This window comes from Macaca thibetana, chromosome 5, assembly GCF_024542745.1.
Source record: "Macaca thibetana thibetana isolate TM-01 chromosome 5, ASM2454274v1, whole genome shotgun sequence".
NCBI classification, from domain to species: domain Eukaryota; kingdom Metazoa; phylum Chordata; class Mammalia; order Primates; family Cercopithecidae; genus Macaca; species Macaca thibetana.
This window is the reverse complement of record NC_065582.1, coordinates 113,745,385-113,768,935: the sequence shown is the minus strand read 5'-3', so window position 1 is coordinate 113,768,935 and position 23,551 is coordinate 113,745,385. Positions and strand designations below refer to the sequence as shown.

Genomic DNA, 23,551 nt, shown 5'->3' with positions numbered 1-23,551 from the left:
GTATGTTAAAGCCTAAGAAATTCCGTGTTTCCTTTCCTACTGGAATCGCTTATTCAGTGCAAAATCAATTAGTTTTTAATCTGCCATTATTTTAAAATTCTCCATAATGGGCAGGTAGCAGTGGTTCAAAAGACTCATGAAGTCTAAAACTCATACAAGATTCCTTCCTCAATTAATTTCATTTCATTCCAAAGAAGTAAGTAGCTACTATGAAGCCTTTCTGAGATCAAGTCTGGAAAAGGGGTTAACAAAGAACTTCTGACCAAGTAGAGTCCCAGGTAAGCATAGTTATTCCATTATTTTTATATCTCACCTGTTTATATGAATACCATCATTTTAGATGATATTCTTATGTGCATTTTAAACATTGTTAGATATTTCTCTGCAATATGAGGATACTAGCAACACAGTAACACATCAGGGTTCTAAAAACTAAAAAGCTTTACATCTAAGCCATTATTTAATCACCACCCTGACACTTTTTGACTTGATTATTGAAAACACGAATGGATCTGCCTTCTTGATTAATATTAACCAGATACTTTTTGCGAAGGACAAAAGTGAACATGGTGTTGATTGAGACTAAATGACTTATATATAGCATAAACATTTTTATAATTCTTATTCAGGGTGGTGATTTTTTTAAAACTGACATATTTAAAGAGTGTTCTCACTTCTCAGCAGTCACACCCACCTGAGGCATCCTCCACAATAATAAATATTAAAGCCAGAATAAAGAAATGCTCAATGACATGATTCTATGCATTTTCAGGTAAACCATTTGAAGTTCAACCAAGTAACTTTTTATAGCCCATGGATTTATTCCTGTATTTTTGTACAGCAAAAAGTCCATTGCAATTGGAAAATAGCAAGGTACTAGTCTTCCTCAGAGTAACTAAACAGGAAAACATGCTCTCAAAATGTTTCCTTTCTTTAGAACACTCCTTTCTAGTCCTCAGGGAGGTCTGCTCTGAACACACTGGGCTAGGTTAGATTGGTTTATTGTATATGGCATATACATTCTTTATAATTATAATGCAGTCAAATGATATTGTTCCATTCATTCAGAGAATTTATTTCAGTTTTCAGTTACATATTAGTTAGTGCAATTATTTTAGTTATGCCTGTCTCTGCCAATGGACTGTAAACACCATGCTGCCAGAAACTTGCTAACTATTATATATCTACTAACTAGCAGAGAACCTGGTACAGTGTAGATATTATAGACTGAATGTTGTCCCCTAACGTTTCTTATATTGAAGCCCTAAACCCCAAAGTGACTGTGTTTAAAGATGAAGCCTCTAAGGAAGCAATTAAGATTAAATAAGATGATAAGGGTTGAAAGTAAAATGCCTATTTTCTCACTATACTACTATTACCCCCAATACTTCTGGTCACCAAATGTGTGGGGATTTTCCTCACACCAACCAATTCTCCAGCTCTCCAGGTACCAGTTGTGTGTCCTATAATTTAGTTCAATACTGACACCATCTACCTAGGGTTAGCACGGACTCCACAGGTTAAGGGGTCAATCACACAGCCTGTCCCCCAACTTCAGACACCTGTTGCAAATCCCAATAACCAACTGCACCTCTGACTCCCTAGCTATGAATAGCAGATTTCCACAAACAACTCCTTGGGTTCAATAATTTGTTAAAGTGCTTGCACAGTTGATTCTGAATTACCAATTTATTATAAAAGCATACAACTGATAAACAACCAGGTGGAAGAGATGCATAAGGCAAAGAATGGGAGAAGGAGCACGGGGCTTCAAGGTCTTCTCCAGTGCAACAGCCTCCCAGCACCTTCACTGCACACCAACTGAGAATCTCTCTGGGTTATGAGACTTCACTAAGTAGGCACGATTTGACAATCATTAGCAATTGGTGGCTGAGTCTATTTCCAGGTCCTTTCTCACTTCTGGAGGTTAGATGGTAGGATATTCAGTTCCCACCTTCTAATCACATGGTTGATGTCCCCGGAAACTAGTCCAGATTCTGAAGGTATTTAGGAGCTTTCAGCCACTATTAATCTCATTAGCCTACAAAAAGACACTTGTCACTTCAGAGATTCTAAGGGTTTTAGGAGTTGTGTGTCAGGAAACTGGGATACAGACCAAATATGTGTATCTTATTGTGTTACAAGGGTGAAGCCTTTTCCCAGTAGGATTAGTGCTCTTACACCAGAGAGTTCCCGCTCCCTGTGTGCACACAATAAGGAAAGACCAGGTGAGGATATAGTGAGAAGGCAGTCATACACAAGCCAGGACGAGGGCCTACACTGGAAACTGGCACCTTGAAATGGGAGACTTGTAGCTTCTAGAAATATGGGAAAATAAACTACTATTTTTAAGCCACCTAAACAACGGTATTTTGTTAAGGCAGCCCAAGCAGATAAATACAACAGGTAACTAAAAAGACTTGTTAAATGAGTGAATGAATAAATGAATGAATAAATGAAATATGATGGAAAAGCCCCCCCTGCCCCCCTCCTCACCAAATTCATTTTTATTAAGAAAGAATAACATTTAATGTAAGTTTCTGGCAGTTGCCAGTGTTTCTTCACTCTGCTGGAGGGAAAAAGGGTGACTTCTCTAGCTGATAAGTTTAGGAAAAGAACCTGACATACTCAGTTCATTTCTTTTCCCTCTCCCACCTCCGGGCAGCCAAGCATGCAAAGGGAAAGAGATTCTGGTGTATTATTCCACACCATAAGTGTTGTAGCAGCATCACCTTACCTAGGAGATGTGTTTGTATCCCGCTGTGCCTGAAACTGCTTAATTTGAGGTGTGTTATTAGGAAGCCCATTGCAGCTACATGCTCCAACTACTTTATTAACATTTTTAAGTTGATCTGTCCAAATCTTTGTCTAGCTCTCAACTTGATTAAAATTCATATGTGTTAAAACAGTGCTATTTATTGAACCTACCAAATCCATGTAGATGACAGCATTATAATTTCAAAATGGGGAATGGATCATCAAATGATTCAATCATTGGTGGAAACAAAGAATAATTTTTAAAAAAATATTTATGAATATTTAAGCACTAACTTTTCTCACGCAGGTAAATAATATCAAAATAAACGAACAAACAACCCCTTCCTGTACAAAACACAGGACATCCAATAGACCAGGCTTTAGCAAACTACAGCCCACAAGATTAATTTGCCACATTGCTTGTTTTTGTAAATCTTTCAAGCTAAGATTTTTACATTTTGTAAGTGTTGAAGAAAGTCAAAGAGGAAGAAATATTTCATGACATGTGAAAATTATAGGAACCTCAAATTTCAGCACCTATTAAAATGTTATTGGAATACGGCTATGTTCATTTGTTTACTTATTGACTAAAGCTGCTTTTGCACTACAACAGGGAAGCTGAGCAGTTAGGAAAGACCACATGTCCCGCGACGCCTGAAGTGTTTACTATCTGGCCCTTTACTCAAAAGGTTTGCTGACCTCTTCAACAGATTAATGGTCTGTAAAATGATGTTTGATCTTCAAAGCTGAAACACTGGCATTCACCTATGCCTAAGGATTACTAGAGAAATACTGAATCTACATACCTGGTTTGAATACATGTTACGGGTTTTTGAACCACATTGTGAGAAATATTAGTCTTACTAGCATTTTCCATATTTAAAGATGAAAATGTAGAAAAATCTGTGTCCTTATGTTTACTTATTTTCGACAAAAATACCACTAGACTGTATGTTTCCTGAAACATTTCAACTTAGATGATAATAAACTTAGCAAAATTTAAACCATAATAGTTGTTCAATAGATCATTCTTACACAAAAAGCTCTACATTTGAGCAGGCTTTTCTGTTTCTACAGCAGAAGCATTTCTCGTCATGCCTATGCATGTATTTAATTGTGTGAAACATAACTGTTTTCCATTATACACTAAATATTTCATTTTTATTTAAAATGGTGCAGGAATGTAATATAATCGTTTAATGATTATTATCTCTGGGTTAAATGTGTTCTTCAAAAATAAATGTTCTCCAAATATATTTTGTCTGCAGTGATCAGTGACCCCAACTCCTTTTTATAGTTACACTCTTTTTAATAGATCCAGTATTCTACACACCCTGAATTAATCAGTATAATTTGTTGCTTACGTTGTTCTATGTGATAAAAATTAACTTAATAAAAATGAAACTTTAAATAACTTTCTTAACCTCATTCAAAATGAAAAATTATCAGCAAAAATTCCAGGACTATAATTCTATCCACTGCATTTAAAAAAAAAAAATTTTTTTTTAAATCTTCCTTACACATAAATTGTCACAGGGTCCCTAAAGTCAGATTCTATAATTATTTTTAAAATGAGAAAAGATAAATTCAAAAATGCAAAAGGTGCTATAAAAATAATCATTTTAAATCTAATGCAAACAGAGCAACCTCATGAGAATTCTAACAGACCTTTCAGTGTACTGCACAAGCACGTGACATTCCATTAAGGAAATATAATTAAGGACAAGGGAGCAGGACTTTTTTTTTTTTTTTTTGTAACTTTAGCTGCACATATGGAGATTTTTGTTTCACTTCTGGTTTACTTTCTTTTAATCAAAGACCCCCACTGTAATGCCTTCACACAGGACTCAGTGTTGTGGTTACCATGGAAACCATAATTCTGAATGTCCTAACTTGTGTGATTAAAATTTAACACAAAGTAACATTGATAGTTTTCCCCATTTCCACTACCACCAATATCCAATTCTAATTAGCAGCACAATAACTGGTTTGGAAGGAATAAAGCGCTGTGACTACTATAGCCCCACATTGCCAGTTATTCACAGGGAATCCCAGGAACAATATATAGTGATGGTTCTCTTTTACAAAATGCCTGGTTTAACGGAGGAATTATTTCTAGTTCACTTTTCATCACCTCTAGAAAATAAAAAGTATATCGTTTTTCTTCTTTTTATATACTATAAAAGGTTTTTTTGTTTTTTTTTCCCTATATTTATTTCACTTGCTTGTTCAACTGGAGCAACAGCTTTTTAACACAGGTCTGACATAGTAAAGTAATAAATGAAACTATGACATTTTAATTCCTCAAATCCACAGGTAATATTTGTATTCATTTCTATAATTACTACCTTGGTTTCTTCAATATAAAATTAACCCTTCTAGATATATTAACCATGCAAATAACATTGGCAAAATCCTTTTATTTAACTGAAGCTTAAAAACTAAACTGAATCTTTCCCTTTTCTCCTTTTTTTTTTTTTTTTTTTTTTAATGAGCACTCCAGTAGAAGCTAATAAACTCTCAGTACTCCATTAAGGAAATATATGCTCTCTTGCTGATTATTTTGATTCGCTGAAAATTGTCTCGGGGTATACTTGCACTGATCGTATGCCTTGGTACTCATCGCTTCTACTTATAACAGAGTACAAATTTATTGCATTAGTCAACACAACATTTTAAATGTAGAAATTATACTCTGTCATTCCAACTGAGCTTCTTGTCTACCTTAACATCTATAAGAGCAAACACAAATGACATTCCTTCTCATTCCTAAAATCCCAAAGGAAGCAGGTTAAATTTATAGAGCAAGAGGGAAGATTTTAAATATTAAATGTTTAGAGTTCAGAGGCTATCTTAGTCATTAAGTCCAACACTCTCAGTTTTTAGCGTAGAAATTGAGGTCCATTAAGCTTAAGGGATATCTTTGTAGTAGAACCAGTACTAGTAGTTTTAGATGTTGATTTAATATTTTTAAATTATTCACTACAGAATAGTGACATTTCTCTTACTATTTGTTGACATCTTCTACTTATGTTTATAAATCTAATTACCTTGAATGTGCACACATGACATTTGTAAAACAGATCTTGAAAACTAATGAAATGAACCTAAAAAGATGAAATTGGGATTGTTTTAATAATTTTGTTATATGTCATTGTCTGATATAAATTTTGTCATTTCAAATTTTATTTCACACTGAAAATATTTTGTTTTTAAGATTATATCTTAATGCAAACTTTCAACATTATGGCTAAATTAGTAAGCAGTTCACTTTGCTAATTAATTCTTACTGTGAAAAATATTTTAAAATCATCTCTATTCCTGAGCATTTTACATATTTCATTTAAATATTATACATCCTTGACTAAATATGAGTATTAACTGACATAAACAATTTTTACTTCCAACGTCATTTTGACATTAGAATAAATAATAATTTTAGTAACGTCTGATTCCATCAACAATTTCCATTTCCATATGCTTTCTACTTACAAGTAAAGGATTGTCCTGTCCTATAAATGGTCCATTCAGGACTTTTATTTCTAATTAGAATATGTGAATAAATTCAAGTAACCCAAGAGTAAGTTATTCTTTTCTTTGCAGTTAGACAGAATGATGGAAGAAAAAGCACATATATGTGTTTTGGTGGGGGTTGGGGGAAGTTAAGGAGACACAGTTTTGGAAAGAGAAAAAGTGCATGTAAAAGACGACGAGAGGAAAGAGAAGGATAAAAATTAAGATTCCATTATTTACATGTTCTTTACTTCAGATTAGATATTACATTTTGAAAGATCCTTTGAATATATCAGTTCTTATTTCAAGACTATGGCAAGGGAGTCAAATATATTGAGAGACAGAGAGAGAGAGAGAAGAGAAAGAGAGAGAGAGAAAGACAATGTATACCAGAGGTTCCATAAATGAAATGGGAGGATAAAAAAACAGAAGAAGTCAAAAAGATGGAAAGGTCAGTAAAACCTAGGGAAGACAGGAAAGGCAAAAAAGAAGTAATTACTTTACCAAGTAAAGTAATTAGGTTAAGTTTGCTAGATAGGACCAACATGAATGAAACTTGCTAACCAGGTCTGGCTGAAGATTTTAAATTCAAAATTCTTGCCAGGTCTTAAATATTAGTAGACATAAGAAAAAAAAAGATAACTTATCTCAGTGAAAAAAGAATAATCCATCTTCAGGTTGGAATGTGGTATCATTTATTGTCAATACATTTGATTGTCATTAACTATCACCAGAAAAATAAGGGTCTACTAAAATTTATTTTTTTTCAATTCATCCAAATTCAAAGTAAAAATCATCATTTTTTTTCTTTTTAAAGTTCCAAAGTCTGCTTTCTAGTAAAATACTCTTTAATCATATTCCTTTCAATGATTTCTTATTCTTAATTCTTGAACATATCACAAAGAAGATTAACGCTTCCAGAATTGCAGTTTCAGCGAGATATTGTTCAATGATTTTGTTCACAAGGTAAAGTAAAACACATCAAAACCAATATTACTTTATTATTTTATCATTCAGAGTCTAGCCTGGTGAGTGTGATAAAGACATCAACAATAATATGAAGAATGGCTCCCTCCAGAAATTTCAACAGAGATCTGTTTACAAAGTCCAAATTTACTTGCCTGTTCAAATTACAGCATGGACAGCTCTCCAATGACCACTTTATTATTTACCCATTATATTTTCAACAGCTATACATTCCAGTGATCTTGGGAGTCAAAGACAGAGAAATAGAGTCTTTCATTTAAAGTTTAAAATCTGTCTTTGGAGAAATGATTCTTAGTGATAAGAGATTCAACATACCCCTTGGAGCCTGAAAAGGCCAGTTAATACTGACAATTTTTTATAGGAAATTCGCTAATACTACGGGTTATCCAACCTTCCTGGTAGAGGTATTCAGATGAAGCAATTAGAAAATTAAAGCACAGAACTCTTCTCACCCAGAATCTTAGGAATACTAACATTCTGGCTATGTGCTGTAAAAGAGTGTAAAAGTAAAGAAATAAACAAGAGAGAAAACCAGGAATTGAGAGCTAAAAAGATGCTTTCAACTCACAACTCTCTAGGCAATAAGGTGGGCCCTGAAGGAGTTTGAAAAAGCAGGACCACAGAAGGTCATGTGCTTTCATATTCCCCACCGCCCAACATGCCCACATTTGCCTCATTTCTTTTTGACTATTTGTGTTTAAGGCTGGAGAGAACACAAATGGAGCGTGACTCAGCTTCAGTCACATCTGTCCTGTTCCTTAATTTATTTTTCTGTAAATGGATTACTTCCTAGAATGATTGTGAAATTCATTTGAAATTTTAAAAGTTTGTGAGGAGAACAAGTGAAAAGGTTTTAACAACAGGAAAAAGACAGAGGCAATGTTAATGTGCAAGAAAAAAAGTTTGTGGTTTCAAAGACTTAACTTTATATAATTTGGTAACAATTGTAAATAATGTCATAAAATGTGATGATATTTGCTAAAATATTGAAGTCCTAGAAACTGCACTATTTTTGTTTTGTATTATTTTATAGTATATATACTTATCATATTAGAAAACAAATAAAATATAAACTTTTTTATTTTCCTGAATCAAAGTCTCATTCAGCAGGAATAATAATAATAATTTATTTCTTACGAGGCTAATAGATTATTTAGTAAATTACATGAAAGCATGTTTCATAGGGCCTAGAACATAATAGACACTCAGTGAATTTAACTTGAATATGCATTTACATGTGAGAAGTTTCAAAAAGGCCGAAGTACTATAAAAATACATATTATTGGTGTTGAATTATAAATGAATACATTTGCTGGAAAAAAGGTAGATTTATAGTAAATTTATAGTTACTACTTTATACAGTAATAACAATGACAAAGATTTCCCTCCTGGATGATAAAAGCTTTGATGCAACAAAAAAGACAGTGATTGGGAAAGTCAAAATTGTGTTGGTTACTCATCATGTTGACCTACACTGTACAATACGTTGTTAGAGATCAAAGTCCTTAAAATAAAACAATGCCCAACACCTCAGTTCAACTGAATCAAGTTGGCCATCATTCAGCCAATATAAAGCAGATAAGACTCTCTCCTTAGGGATTAACATCACAAATGTGATTATGTAATTTGATAGGTATATTCCTATAAAAGTTTTATTTTTTAAATACTCAATTTGGGCTGATCTATGGCATTATCAAAAAAGTAAATAACGTCTTTTTTTAAATGAAAAACTTTATCATCATTAATGACAGAAATGGTCCAACATTGTAATTTAGTTTGCATTCTAAATATATTAAATATAAATAATGAGAAAAATCTAATGGTTTTTCATTAATTTTAAACTTTGTTAAAAGTTCACTTTCTGCTACAGCTAAAGCTAAAAGGATGTTGTCACCAGATGACATGTATGTATAGGAAATCTGTCAAGCACTTGGGTGAAAAGCACACTGTAGGTAGCACTTTACAAATAAATCCTTTCCCTCCTTAGCTAAAATAGGCTACAGTAAATGCAATTTGAATATGATCTCAATTCAGGTGCGTTTTTCCAAGCTTATGGTCTCACAACAACAAAACACCCTGGTTAGTTTGGTGGAGACTCCATTCATTCATTATTCCTTGTTTGTCAATTAGCATTAGCTCAATGTGCTCTCAACAGGTGGGATAATAAATCTATGCGCTCCTCTTTCTACATTAACACTTCAGCTATTCCCATCCATATCAAAGTTTTCCAATTTGTTTTATATTAAATTTGTTCCCTGGTATTTTATTGAAGTCCATGCCAGTTAAAACATTTTCAGATATCATTTTCTAATACATTATCATTTTCTGGTCTCTTTCAAATGAGTTACAATTGGCTATTTTTTCAGCGAAAGCTTTAATTTGTTATAATATTTTATCAAACAAATCCAGAATAGGTCATTACCTATTAAAACCTTCATATTTTTATTATATTTGTTGTGTAAAATTAACATATAATAGTGAGTATGTTTTAACTAAAGCTAGAAAATAGACCAGCTGAGAGAGAAAGCACCTGAAATAACAATAAGAGTAAAGCAAAGTTAATAGAAATTATCTGTATAAGTTTTGTGAATAAACTGTGGTCTTAAACAACAAAACACCCTGGTTAGTTTGGTGGAGGACTTCATTCATTCATTATTCCTTGTTTGTCAATTAGCATTAGCACAATGTGCTTTTCAGAAGCCATATAAGCTATATATACATTTCCTCTGTCCTTATCCTATGAGCAATTATTTTCAAAGGTGGTATCATAGGGAATTACTGCTGCAATATTGACTGATACTAGTGTAATGAGAAGAAGCATTCATTTTTCTTGAATATTTATACTATGTCCAGAATAAATATCACACTTACATTTTCAACCACCTTATCACTAGATTGTCCTGGAACTGACAATCCAAAAATACTATTAGTTCAGTGTATTTAATCAGATATGAAATTAAATTGAAATGAAACATAATCTATTAAAATTTTTATTTGTGGAATAATTAATAACACTGAAGATTTTTTCAGTTGTGGCTGAGAACACTGAAACACAATTAACAAAAGTATATATAAAATTTAGTTTCTTCATTTAATTTTAAAATGCACAGTTTATAAGATTATACATACATTATACCCAAGTTTTATAAAAATCTAGCCATTCAGAATTTTGGCAACAAAGTCAGCAAACAACTGCTTGCTTCCATTACGCTTGTAAGAGGCAATTTGAGAATATACTCCCCAGGAATTAAATTTTGTGAATAAACATTTTAGCTAATTGCATTATTGTTCTCAGAACACTGAAGGCAGCAGTAAACCAAACCAAGCAATCCAATTTCTTTATTTCTTTTCTTAAAGCAATTAAATTCTCTTCCACAAACACATTTTAGAAATCAAGGAAAAACTACATGTATTGTATACTGGATGGATAGGGAAGATATGTAATTTTTAAATATATATATTTAAGTATAAAATTTGTGCTGTTTTAAAGAAGAAAAAGTTCAGTATTCAATGGTTTGTGTAAAAGTTCAGTGAGGGGAGCCTGTCATTTGAACTTTTCATCAGTGCTCAGGGCACTGCATTTTGGGAACAGTGCGAAGAATACTATCTGTTCAAATATACTATCCGTTCAAAGTATACTAACAATGAATGGCTATGCGATCCAGCCATCCATTTCAGATTTTTATCTGATCATTTAATCCCATCTTTAATGTATGTCTTACACTCTTTAGAGATCTTATTATTTAATAAAACAATATCACAATAATACCTGTATATTTAGGTCTCTACTAAATACATAATAATATAAAAAGAGTTCTCCTAATATGTCCTTAAATTTCCTCTTGTTTGCTTCCTAATCCAATACTCTATCACTCAGGAAAATTATATTTTCTCCAAAACAGATTATTCATTATTTTATAATAAATAATATGGTCTTACCATGACCATACTCTTAGAAAGCCCATTCTAAGAGTTCTCCACTAATAAGATCCTTTTCATATGCTATGAAATCTGCAAAGTTTTCACAAAGAATTTTATTAAGAATTAATTACTCTCTATTCCTCATGTTCCTATTAGAGTACTTGTCATATTATCATACAGCTAGCAGTACATGTTTCTGTATCCCCAACTAGACTTTCAGTTTTCTCCAGATGGTATGACATTATTACTCCAGAACACAGCCGAGGTCTTATGCACACCAGACGCTAATACAATATGCACTAAATAAATGATTTATTTTAAAGTAAATTCAAATTAACATATTTTATTCTTCATTCCTCTTCAAGGGTTATGATGACATTAATTAGCGTTTGAAAGATGGTACTTAATGTTCTGCATTACACCAATATAAGTAAAAGTGATATGTTTAATGTTTCCTTTTCTTGTAAGCATATAAGCTTGAAAATTTTAAAAATGTATATTCACCCTGAAAAAAAATTGAAAATTTATAATAAAGCCTGTGTTTCATAATTAAGTAAAGGCTCTAAATTATTACTGACATTTTAAATTCTGAAAAAAATTAAAAAATGTAATGCTCAATAAAATTCCATCATACTAAAAAATGAGGATATGAATTTACATTTACTCATGTACTTGCTTAATCTAAATTTTTTTTAAATATTAAGCTTTTGAAAACCAATACCAAAATTAATGATTCTATAATACTTAAGCCACTGGATTACTTAGTGCATTTCTGTCAAGCACTGAAACTTTTTCTTTAAGTATTTTTTAAGGTCTTTAAAAATGTACATATCTTTGACTTCTCACAAGAGTATACAAAACACAGAGGCCAACTAACTTTTTCTTCTCAATGACCCAGGCTCATCACAGAATTGCAACATCTTATTTTTTTAGATCACGGAGGTTATTTGTGAATAATAGAGTGCTGTTCTTGCTAATTGGACAAGTGAGAATACTACAATCCAGGGAGATCGTGTGGTGTGCCCTGGGTCTCAGAGCAAGTTAATGGCAAAACCAGGCTTAGAATGGAGAGAATCTTATTCAGGGTTCTTCCCAATAGGAACCACATTTGAAAATTGTGTATAACTCAGCGGCTCTTAGATACATAGAGAAACTTTGCTGTGACATATAACGGATATAGCCAGCTATATTTAATAATTTTATGATGATTTTTAGTGTTTATTGGGTTCCTATACCTAATATCCAATGTCAGAATCATGTTTTGTTGTATTTCCATTGTTTCATAATTTGGTGTATTTAATCAGAGAGGTTTTGTATACTAGATGACCAAATATGTTAGAATACATTTGTAAATATTTTCTCATGAGACTCTTTTCCTTCTTTCTCTTTTTTTTTTTTTTTTTTTTTTTTTTTTTTTCCCTGAGACGGAGTTTTGCTCTGTGGCCAGTCTGGAGTGCGGAGGCAAGATCTGGGCTCACTGCAACCTCCGCCTCCTGGGTTTACGCCATTCTCCTGCCTCAGCCTACCAAGTAGCTGGGACTACAGGCGCCCGCCACCACGCCTGACGAATTTTTGTATTCTTAGTAGAGAAGGGGTTTCACCATGTTGGCCAGGATGGTGTCGATCTCCTAAGCTCCTGATCCGCCCGCCTCAGCCTCCCAAAGTGCTGGTATTACAGGCGTGAGCCACCACGCCCACGCATGAGACTCTTTTGTACGTAAAAAGAAAACCATTTATCAACGTAAATTCTGAAGGGCACTAGACATGAGCTTTAATTAGAATAAAACAGCTGAATATTCATTCACTACGGAAAACAGTTAAGCCTTATTTATATGGTCAATCGTTTTGGCATCATCTACGATAGGAAACAAGACAAAATTCATAGAGAAAAGACAAAAATATCAAGGAAGGAAAATATCATAAAAGTAGCATTTTGGCCGGGTGCGGTGGCTCAAGCCTGTAATCCCAGCACTTTGGGAGGCCAAGGAGGGTGCAACGCGAGGTCAGGAGATCGAGACCATCCTCGCTAACACGGTGAAACCCCATCTCTACTAAAAAATACAAAAAAAATTAGCCGGGCGCGGTTGTGGGCGCCTGTAGTCCCAGCTACTCAGGAGGCTGAGGCAGGAGAATGGAGTGAACCCGGGAGGCGGAGCTTGCAGTGAGCCGAGATCGCGCCACTGCACTCCAGCCTGGGTGACAGAGCAAGACTCCATCTCAAAAAAAAAAAAAAAAAAAAAAAAAAAAAAAAGTAGCATTTTCAGTTGGATTATTGTCTTACCTAAATCTAAACATCAATAAAAGCAGGTCTTGCCATAGTCATACTAGAGTTAAAAAAAAAATTGACAAAATCCAGTGTTTGAAGAAGATAAAAGTTTCTGCATACCAACAATTTATATAATAAAAATGGCACCAAAAATAGAAATAAATAGAAACTAGAACAAAACAGGTAACAGAAACGAAATTTAGAAATAATAATAAAAAAAATCAATAGATAAACTTACTATATGACCAGCAATCCCACACTTGGGTATTTAACCTAGAGTGATGAAAACTTACGCACACACATGCAGACTCACACACGTTGCAAATGAATGTTCATAACAACTTTGATATGGTTTGGATGTTTGTCCCCTCCAAACATCATGTTGAAATGTAATCCCTAATGTCAGAGATGTAGCCTGGTATGAGGTGATTGGGTCATGGAGGTGAATCCCTCACGAACGGCTTAGTACCCTTCTTGATAAGGAGTGAGTCCTCACGCTGAGTTCATGTGAGATCTGTTTTTTTAAGAGAGTGTGACACCATCCCCACCTCTGTCTCTTGCTTTCTCTCTGGCCATGAGCTACATCGGGCCCTCTTTGCCTTCTGCCATGATCGTAAGCTCCCTGAGGCCCCCAACAGGAACAGATGCTGGTACCATGCTTCCTGTGCAGTCTAGAGAACTATGAGCCACAATAAATCTTTTTCTCTTTATAAATTGCCTTGCCTCTAGCATTATTTTATAGCAGTACCAACGAACGAACACAATCTTTTATTATCACTACAAATTAGAAATAACTCAAGTGTTTTTCAATAGGTAGATAAATGAACTGCGATACATCTATACAATAAAATACCATTCAGCAATAAAAACAGGAATGAATTATTGGGGCACTCAACAACAAGGATGAACCTCAAAGGTATTATGCTGAGAAAAAGAAGTCAATCTCACAAGGCTACACACTGTATGGTACATAGGAATGGAGAACAGACCGTGGTTGCTGGGAATTTAGGGGCAGAGGCAGAGTGTTTGACTACACAGAAGCAGCACTAGGAAATTTTTAGATGATAAAACTGCTTTGTATCCTAAATGTGAAAATTACACAATTCTATACAGGTTTTCCATTTCATAGAATTTTCAACAGAAAACAAAGCATACAAACAAAAAAACTATATGCATAAATATAGATGGAAAGGCAACAGTTGTGGTTGCATAGGTATCTATATTTGTTAATTCATCAAATATTTACAATAAGTAATTTTAAATGTATGTTGTCAAAAAATTTTAATGTATATTGTCAACTGAAAGAGAACAATGAACAAATCTCCCTCCCGCAAGAAAACAAAAAGTCAATAGCTAATAATGCACTGTTTATGACACAAAACACCAATCTATAAATATTTATAGCTCAGAACAGACCTCACTCTATTCAACATAGCATCCCTGATTCAGGCAGAAATAAGCAGCCTTTTTTGGACCATCATAATATTTGTTCAATGATGTGGGTTAGACACAGCAGTGGACATTTTAAGATAAATAATATCTGGTCAAGACAAGGATCAGAATACAAAATTTTGACTGGGCTACTCTACTGCTAGTTCAGGGTTTAGCCATAAAAATAAGAAAAAACAGAGTTAACATAACAATGAGTATGTACTCACTTTATAATATAAAAATTTAATAATAAACATTTATTTTAAAATAACTAAATTTTAAAATTAGTTATTATTAAATTTAATGTAAGTTTTAACAGATTTAGTGAGAAAAGCTATACACACCAAAAATACTGATCCAAGAAATTGGTTATAACCTTTTGTAAAATTCTGTTAAAAACGAATTTTATTTTTGTTTTGGTGGGGAAAAAAAAAGTATTATTGTTGTTTTGTATACACTCCATTTGCCGTTCATGGCTTCACAGCCCGCTCTGTGGATTAAGTAGTAGCTGACAACTTTTGCTTTGCTCAACTGACTGGCAGCTATCATTCGAATACCAGACTTATCTTTATGCAGATTTCTAAAGGTCACCATTTATGCATGTAAATTCTGAAGGGCACTAACTATGTACAGCTGACAGATTCTGACAGCCACGATATCTCCAAGAGTGGAATAAGCAGGAATGCCTGTCTGAATAATTAATGTGCTTTTACCTTGCCCATAGCCAGTTTTTACATCCCGCACATTCTGACTGTGGTTTTGAAATTAATTAGAAAACATAATCTCATAGCAAACTAAAACTTCCTTTTTAAATTTCCACAAAAAAAGGGGTAAAAAAATGAGACAATTAAAGGCCTTCAGTTTAAAGTGTTAAATTTATAGAAATCACTCCTACCCAGAGATGAAAATTAACATCTAGTTCTGGATATTATTTCTGGAAAAAAACAGACATTACTGTTTCTGTGAAGACATTACATCGTTACTGTATAAAAAGCGTATAAAAGCAAATAAGCAAAGAATTCTGCTCCCTACACTGCTCAATAAATGGCCCCATCACAAACAATGTTGCCACTTTCAAACCTGAGACTGATTCCTGATTTCAACTTTTCTCTCACTACTCAAAAGCAATCAGTCACTAAGATCTATCAGTGAGCCTTCTAAATAGTCTTAAATGTGTTACTCCCTGTCCATCCCCATTGTTGTTGTGTTAAACTGGATCTTTCTCATACCTCACCTGAGTTATTACAAATATTTCCTGGGTAATCCACCTGCCTCCAGTCACATGATCATGCATGCTGCTTCCAGAGTTATCTTTCTAATATACAAATCCATGAGCAAAGCCAATGGTGCAATATAAAAGACACACAAAAACAGAAATTAAAAGGATGCTATAAAGAGGAAATATTTAGAAAACATAAAATAATGGAAGGAGGCAATAAACAAATTTTGTGTAATGTGGTAATATATGCTCTGGAGAAAAAATAAGGCAGGAGATGGGGAGAGGGTACTCCCAAACAGTTTCCATTTTAAATGGGAATGTGCAGGGAAGGCTGCCATGAGAAGAGAATACCTGAAGTCTAGGAAACAAGCCATGTGAATAACTGGGGAGACTGATCAGTAGAAAGGCCCAGGACATTCAACCCTAGGTATATATCCAAGAGAAATAAATACATACACCTACACAAAAACTTGTACAGAAATCTCCAAAGCAACGTTATTCATAAGAGCTTAAACATTTCAAAAAGTCCATCAACTAATATTAGGGGAAATATCAGCTGCCATTTTCTTATTGTTGCCTTGGTCATGTATTAATAAAATAATCTTCATTTTTCCAATTTTGACGTTAGGGCTACATAAAAGCAATTTTCTAGATCTGAAGACTAGTTTAGTTAAAAATCATAGAATTCCATAGATGCACTTAACCAAATTCATGCAACGTGAGTACAGTAAAATACCCTTTCAAACAACCACCACCATCAAAATCCCAATGAGTAGCCACTTGAATACTTTTGAACACTCTGGGGGCATCTAGGATAGATGCTTAATTTTCTATCCTAGATGCCCCCAGAGTGTTCAAAAGTATTCAGGGGGATGTTGGAATAAAATTTCAGAACATCTCCTCATGTTTATTTTCTTTATGAAAAATCAGACAGCATTACGACTTAATAATATTTAATTTAATGACTGTCACAGGTCCCAAATATGAAGTTTCTGGAGAAATCATAGGGATTGTTGCCATTTTAAATGTTTGGCAAGTTTGTTTTCTAATATATTAATTGAGATCTAATTCATATACCATAAATTCACCATTTCAAAGTATACAAATAGAGAACCTTGGCATAGTGTTTATCCTTTCTTTGCTTCACTTTCCTCACCTGCATAATTGAGTTAACAATATGATCTACCACACAGTATTTAGAATAGAACAATGCATATCTTAAGGACTACGTAAATTTTTGTAAAATACGCTACAGTTTTTTGAGCTTCCAAAGGAAAGACATGCCGGAGAAGGTCCATTTTTCACAGGAAATGACCTCTTTGAATGTATTTAACACCCAAATCCTTGGAGTAATTCTTTAATTCTCTATCTCAAACATTACACATCCATCAGTATATTCTGTCTGACCACTTCTAAACACCTCTTAGGCTACTACCTTTATCCAAATCACAATCCTCTTCTGCGTGGATAATTACATCACCCTCCTTTTTTCTTTCCTTGCTCCACTGTTGTCACAGACAGCAACTGGAGACCTGATCCATCTTCAACCTTCTTTGCTCTCCAGCTGCCCTGGCTTCATTGCTGTTTGTGGAACACACTAGGCCACTCCACCTAAGACCATGGGCCTTTCCATCAACTAAAAAATTGATAAACAAAATGTGGTGTATATCCATATAATGGAATATTATTCAGCCATAAAAGAAATGAAGTAATGATTCCTGTTACAATAAGGGTGAAACTTGCAAACATTATGCTAACTGAAAAAGACAGACAGGAAAGGCCAAACATGATCATTTTTATATGGTAGACCCTCAGTGAAAGTATGTTAGTGGTTGTCCGACGGTGGGGCAAGAGTGGAATGAAAAGTAACTGCTAATGGATACAAGGTTTCCTTTTGGGGAAATAAAAATATTCTGAAATTAGAGAGCAGTGATAGCTGCACAACTGTGAATACAGTAAAAGAAAAAAACAAAAAAACAGTGAATTGTATACTTTGAAATGGTGAATTTATGGTATATGAATTAGATCTCAATTAAAATATTAGAAAACAAACCTGCCAAACATTTAACATGGCAACAATCCCTATGATTTCTCCAGAAACTTCATATTTGGGACCTGTGACAGTCATTAAATTAAATATTATTAAGTCGTAATGCTGTCTGATTTTTCATAAAGAAAATAAACATGAGGAGATGTTCTGAAATTTTATTCCAACATCCCCCTGAATACTTTTGAACACTCTGGGGGCATCTAGGATAGAAAATTAAGCTTTTGTAAGGCAAACATGATACTTCACGGACTGTTCCAGGTCTACTTCACCTGACTCCTCTCCTAACCCTGTCTTACCACATATGCAATCTTTCAGCTGCAATGGAAGCAGCAATCTTTCAATGGCCATCCCTTGCTCTTTCACAAACTAGTGTGTGGGCCTGGAATGTATAACCTCACCTTCCCTGTCACAACAACTCCTCCGTGAATTTCACAGCTTCTCTGAAAGTTTCGGAGCCTCCAGCAGAAGTGAACTGCTCCCACCTTTCTTTCTTTAGCAGTCTGTCAGGAACTCCTTCAAAATGTGCACACTAGTATCTGCAGTGCTTCATCTTTTTCACCAGTTTTTAATATGTCCACAGCAAACATATCTAAGTTTGCTTGGATTATTTTTTTTAAAAAGGATGATTGCCTGAGTGTGTTTTATATATTGATTTATTTCACCAGCGTTAAGTACTAAATAAACTATTACATATCCAACATAGTAAAAGAATGTCTGCCAAATTTAGTTGTTAATATATAAATAAGCTAATAAATACGAATGAAAGACAGTCAATCACATCTATTCTGAAAGAAGGAAATAATATTAATTGTTCGCAAATGTGATTGAGTGTGAAGAAGAAAACACTGACAAGAAATTCCAAATGAAAGAAATTCAATCATATCTCTTCTGTGAAAGAGGAACAACATTGCTTGCATATAGAAATAAATACGGGGAAGAAAACAATGACAAAGTAAGGCAAAAATACTTAAAAGACAAAACATCAAATGGAAAATGTAGTGCATACAAATGCAGGTGCAATAGTTTTACAATTTAAAGTCATGCATTACTCAGAGTTCAGAAAAAAGTACGGAATATTTGAAAATAGATGATAGCAATTAAAGTACATATCAATTATGTCAATAATTCAAAATAAAATGAACTTAAATCATTTTAATATGAAGAACAATAGGAAAGTTGATATCAAAATGAAATGAACTTAAATGATTTTAATATGAAGAACAATAAGCAAGTTGATATTTCAAATTTTAGGCTATGTATTTATAATAATGTACATGCTAAACTTTACAAAGTAACTTTATAAAAATTACTTTCAGTAACTTCAAGAAAAGAGGAAATTCTCATTGCAGTGTTGATTGATTAATATGCGGGCCTGTTTTGCCTTCTATGATTTTCTGGGGAAAATGTAAATATGGATATTGACATAAAGTTACACCGTTTGAAATATTTTATACTGGACTTCATAAACATATTTCTGATAATTAACAACATAATTTTTGAAAGTAATTTGCTTAATATTAAACATCTGGTTGCTACCAAATGAATATATTTTATTACCTAATATTTATATTCAACATTATGAATATGTAATTGAAAACAGAATGAATTAAACAAAAATGACTTTATCACATTGTGTTAGTGTACATGCAGCAACTGAAAAAAAACTCAGTATGGTTATTCTGCATTAGTTAAGAAAGTAATAAAACATATGTGCCTTTCCAAAAAGGTGGAGACCTACTAAAACTATTATTTTTAGCTCATTTATTTTTCATATAGCTGGAGTATATTTCCTCACAACAGCAATATTTTTAATTAGATCACTTATAATTTGTTCACAAGAAATATGATTTTTGGAAAATGTATAACAAGAAATGGCAATTTGTTTTCCAAAAATATGTAAGATTCCATTTTAGTAACACATTACAAATATGCTGACGTTTCAATATGGTAAAGACTCATAAAATAATATACTAACTTGAATGTAAATATTTTAAAATAAATTTTGAAATTATATGGTTGGCAATAATAATCTACTGATTACCTTAATTTGCTCTTCAATTGCTAAAAATCCATGGTTTTTTCCTCCGATTTATCAAATTAAACATTTCTGAAAAAAAAAGAAAAAAATATTTAATTTCATGATGGGAAAAAATAAATACTCTGTGTTATGGTTACAGTTGTAGAACTATTTGAATATTTCTTGTTGGTTGCCAAGTTTATTATTTCCCACAATGCCTGAGGTCTCACAGCAGAACTATGGTATGTAGAGGAAATTTAGGACACAGATGACACATCTTCTTATACTATCTAGTTTATTATAAGGTTTACTGGGAAAATTGATGGATTTGATAGTCAAGATTTTTTTCTAATTAAAAGAATATAACATTTTTAATATAAGTTTTGCTATTTCCAAGAAATATCCTTATTTCTTGCCATAGGCTCTTCTAGCTAAGATACTGGGATGAGTCTTATCACTTTTGCCATTAGATAACAGGCATAGAAAACAAACTGAGAAGCACCTTAGCACATCTAATCATACACACACACATACGCACACCCTTATTTGTGTATACAGACACAAATACTGTAATCTATTTATTTGCAGTAATCTAAATAAATTTGGATTTTAAAAAATAGAAAGAAATATACAAATAATCAAAGATTTATAGAGGTATTTGAGTTTTTATTTTCTTTAAATTACCGTATGTTTTTATTTTAGTAAACAAGTAGTAAGACAGACATTTTACACCCAAAAAATAGTATTGTCCTTCAAAGTATTTTCTTTAGATATTTAATATTTTCTAATGGTTTTGTAACTGGCCATATCCATTTTTGAATGTTCCAATAGGTCTATTTAAAGAGCTTTACACAAAGCTCTTTAGTTTTAGTTACTAGTTTTAGTTACCATACAAAGAGCTTTACACAAAGCTCTTTAGTTTTAGTTACTAGTTTTAGTTACCATACAAAGAGCTTTACACAAAGCTCTTTTGTTTAAGTTACTAGCTTTAGTTACCATACAAAGAGCTTTACACAAAGCTCTTTAGTTTTAGTTACTAGTTTTAGTTACCTTACAAAGAGCTTTACACAAAGCTCTTTAGTTTTAGTTACTAGTTTTAGTTACCTAACAAAGAGCTTTACACAAAGCTCTTTAGTTTTAGTTACTAGTTTTACTTACCATACAAAGAGCTTTACACACAGCTTTACACAAAGCTCTTTGTATTAGTTAGTTATTATTATATTTAGTATTTATTTATGCTATTAGTGGTAGTATGCAATCAGGAGGTTAAGTAACTATATATATGATAAACAGTGACAAAATCCATTATCTATTCTAAAATTTTGTCCCCAAATGGATAAAGAATGAGATACAGGGCAGAAAGTCAATAGCATAAAATTAAAGTTGAGCTCTACTTTACCAAATCACTATTGATTAAAATAAGATATGCTATGATATAAAATGAAAACAAATTAGTGAAAGCTATTCACTGATAAAAGCATTATATTTTGTTCAGGGACTTAAAAAATATTAAAGCAATGAAACTCACTGTATTTTTGGAGTGAGTGTCCATTTGTATTTGCCCAATCAGTGAGGTTTTTGTACCACAAGAACAATTAAAGATCATACTTGAATGCCACACTTGACTGCTTGGACAGGAGAAACAAATTTTTAATCAACTGCTTAAATTTCACTGGACGATCATTCTAGCATGCTCTCTCAAAAATTACTGGCTGTCACTTTTTTTCCCTGGTTTTTGAAGAACTGGCATATCTCATCTTCAAATGTTCTACATATCTAAACAATCATGGGTTGTTCTCTACAGGTTTGCCTACAATACTATCACCTTTAATATCTTTTATTGTTTCCTTCCCATCTGGGAAATACATTCTGACATCCAAGCACGACTAATTTCACAAAGTTCTCCCTAATACTACCAAACCTACTCCACCACAGACAAAACTAATCTTATCTTCCCTGACACTCCTATACCTCTTTGTACATTTCTCTATTTTGCTGAAAGCTACACTATAGTATGAATTGCTAGAGAACAGAGACTGTGGCTTCTTCAATCTGTATTACTCCTCCCTAAAGAACTAAACACCTAACAGCGCCACAAAATGCTGACTGGGTAAACAAAACATTTCCATTTCTTAATTGAACACACACGCGCACACACACATACACACACACACACACACACAGAAACTTGTTTATTGGAAACTGTATTGGCTGAACATAAATTAAGACCAAAAACAAAAGTACACTCTTATATGTGTCTTTGAATTTGTTTGCATAGCTACCTTTATAGGTTCGTTTTCTTTTTATAGGTAAGGACAGAGAATCTTCCATTTACAGTTTGGTTATTCAACATCTCAGTGCCTCTCTCAATTACAGCCACTTATGGCACTTGAGAGTCAGCAGACAGCTCCGACCAAGGACAAGCTTACATAGGGCCACTTAGCCTGCTAATGAGAAGGCAACCAGGTGTGAGGGAAAACACCAGAAAGAAAAAGGCAAGCAGGAGGGTGAAGAAAATAGAAAAAAAAAAAAAAAACTGCAAGAAGGGCAGAAAAATGTATTATATCAAATGATACTATTCTATCATTAAAAGGTAATAAGACTGAATTTGTTTTGTAATTAATAAACGATCTAAAAGGGATCTTTTAAAAGGAGCTATAAGAAATATTGTTTTAAGCAATATGATTATTTTTGTCAGGGAAGACAAAAAATGTAATTTATTTTAGATAAAAATTAATGTCTGCAAATATATGTTCATAGTTTCATTACTTTATAGTTCCATATGGTTCGAAAGAGACATAAAAAGCAATGCACCAGAAATTATTGCAATTCACTCTAGGTCTTGAGAATTAAATGGAAACGTTTTGAGTTTGAGTACTAGATTGTTTTAATTAAAAATTAAAAGTTAAATTAATTTCTGCTTTAAATCAAACTTTGTAAAGCAATCACATATATAAGATCTCCAAAACGGAAAATAAAATAAAAATGGCATTCAATCCATCAATTAAAAAAAAGCTGGAATACATGATAAATATGAATGTTCAAGGTACATTTTGTAATCCCAAAATAGAAAGTTTAAAAAGTAGAGAAATTCATTGATTCATCAGCCAGGCACTGCTCTAGTTGGTATGAATTCAGGAGTGAACTGAACAGATGAAAATTGCACTCGCAGAGCTTACCTCTGCATTCCAGTTGTGGAGCAGTAAGTGAGAGTAAGAGATAGATACATGCATACACATACACACACACACACACGCACACAAACACACACACAGAAAATGTGAGTCTGTGTCTATACGTATACATATACATACACACATTTTTACATATTTATAAAATATATTACCATACTATTATGTGTAATAGATATAGGTGTAAACAATTTACATA

The 23,551-nt window shown here is 33.1% G+C and overlaps 1 protein-coding gene across 50 annotated transcripts in view; it reads right to left on the bottom strand.

Annotated features, from left to right (window-relative positions):
- The window catches only part of ADGRL3 (adhesion G protein-coupled receptor L3), an 873,550-nt gene that overhangs the window by 676,005 nt on the left and 173,994 nt on the right, over positions 1–23,551 (bottom strand). For all 50 annotated transcript variants that reach the window (XM_050789802.1, XM_050789801.1, XM_050789811.1 and 47 more), the window contains exon 2: positions 20,186–20,251. The gene's annotated coding sequence lies outside the window, so the exon portion shown is untranslated. The remainder of the gene's footprint in view (positions 1–20,185; positions 20,252–23,551) is intronic.